The sequence below is a fragment of the Symsagittifera roscoffensis genome, chromosome 4 (assembly GCF_963678635.1).
Source record: "Symsagittifera roscoffensis chromosome 4, txSymRosc1.1, whole genome shotgun sequence".
Classification (NCBI taxonomy): Eukaryota; Metazoa; Xenacoelomorpha; order Acoela; family Convolutidae; genus Symsagittifera; species Symsagittifera roscoffensis.
This window is the reverse complement of record NC_087065.1, coordinates 57,051,056-57,053,203: the sequence shown is the minus strand read 5'-3', so window position 1 is coordinate 57,053,203 and position 2,148 is coordinate 57,051,056.

The following is a 2,148-nucleotide window of genomic DNA, read 5'->3' as shown; positions in this document are numbered from 1 at the left end:
GTTAGTTTGAGACTTTGAGCAAAGTAATTATACTTTTCAATCGCTCAAAAGCGCCTTCATTTTTTATTAAATCAAAAATCAGTTTTCATTTTACTTTTACTGCAATAGATTCTTAAACTCTATTGATTGCTTTATTATTAAAACGCATGCATAGGTTAAAAGAAACAGGAACACAAGAACGTGTTTAATGATAAAGCGATTTGAAAAAAAAACATCTCGGAACAAAACACCCCAACTTTTTTCAATTTTGAACGGAAACGATGTTCAATTTCAAAGTCGTAACTCAGCTTTGCACGACTTATAATAACGCAAAAACATAGCATTACAAAAAGCAGACAGAACATGAAAAAAAGCCCACGTAAAAAAACAAGTGACACATTTTCGAAAAAATTGTCTCTACAAAATTTCAAAATTTTGTCTGGAATGATGTTGGTCAATTTCAGGCGCACACATCCGGAAACACAAACGTCGGAGTTTAAAAGTTTTTAAAACTTTTCTCGAGAGGTAACTTTGTCGATAAAAGGAAGTAAGTCACGTTGTTGTCACAAAAATTTTTTGAAATTTCTGAAATTCTAATCTGCAATCCCCTCTGAAATTACAAATAACACAAAAAGCTTTTTTTTGCAGTCAGATCAGGTGCGGATCTAAGATTTTTTCGAGGAGTCGACCAAAGTAGTTTCCGAGCTCTATCAAAAGCAGTAAAAGGCCCTGTTTTGAGCAAATTTTCTGCGCCGCAGGCAAAATGTTGAAAACCAGACCACAAAAGGCGTTTTTAGGCACTTTTTGAAAAATGTTGACCAAAAATTCGCGTTTTATTGGCACGCAGTTTTTCGTAAAAATTAGTCAGTTTTGGCGCCGAATGCGTTTTTAGAAAACTTTTGAAGTCCCTCACTAAACGTGGATATCTCGAAAAATTACACAGGGGGACCCTTTCGGTCGGCAGGGGGTCAAATCCCCAAATTGTAATACCAACTACAAGCCCACTACCACCGCCCACCCGCCCTAAATCCGCAATTGAGTCAGATGACAAAAAACTAAATCACTAAGGCTATTAAACTTAGGCCGAAACAATTTTGAGCAAAATAAAGAAAAATGGAGTCGACAAAAGACAAAATTAGAGCCAAGAGGCGAAGTGGAGCTTCGCATAACTTGCGATACAAAACAAACATAAAAAACACAAAATGAAAAAAAATTAAATGAATCAAAATTTTTGTATGTCTTGATAAAAACCAACTAAAGGCCCAGCTAAAGCTGGAGATACATGTTTGATTTTGATGAATTTGCTATATTAATGCGGCACAAAAAATGTGATTTCAAAAATTTGTTTTTTGCCCAAAATTTCTGTTGGTTCTTTTGTAAATTGATTCAGAAGAGTAAACACTTTTGAGATAATCAGTTTTTCCAAAGAACAATTTTTTTCTCACAAAAAAGTAAGGAGTCACTGTTTCTGGAGGAACAATTATCGCAACCGGTTTTTTCAAATGAACTTTCATCTCAGATTTCATTCGAAGCACGCTGTGGCCGCATCAATGAAAAAAATGTCCGAAATTGAGAATTGGCACAGTAGTTTTTGCGTGAAGCAAGTTTTCAAAAATCTGTTAAAGTTTCGGAATTTTGACATACTTGAAAGTTATTACTTTTTTTAAAATCAAAACTGGGCATAGTTAATAAAAAATAAGTCGGCTTTCAACGACCTGTTGTTTCGATTAAATCTAAGATAATGGATTCGGCAGGATAGTTAGCGAGAAAAGTCCAAAAAATTGTCAACTTACTAAAAATTAGACATTTCCGAAAACCATAGTTTTTACTGTGAAGAAATAGTGAGTACCTGTAATTTTGATGGGACCCAAATTGTCAAAATCGGGTGGGTAGCTCTCAAGAAAGTCAAAAACTTAAGAAGAAACGGTGAAAATATCAAAGTGTGACTTTTCCGAGTGCCATTAGTTCTAGTGTCAGAAAAATTGGGGCGCAAAAGCATAACAATATGAACTTTTCAGAAGGCGTACTTTGATTTGAACTCAAAATCGCAGGTATGGCCAGGTAATTTTTGAGAACAGTCAAAAAGTTTAAAAACTGCCAAAAAATGAAAAATTTGACTTTTCTGAGGGCCATAAGCTTTGTGTGAAAAACTTTGTGAGTGGCGGTTAG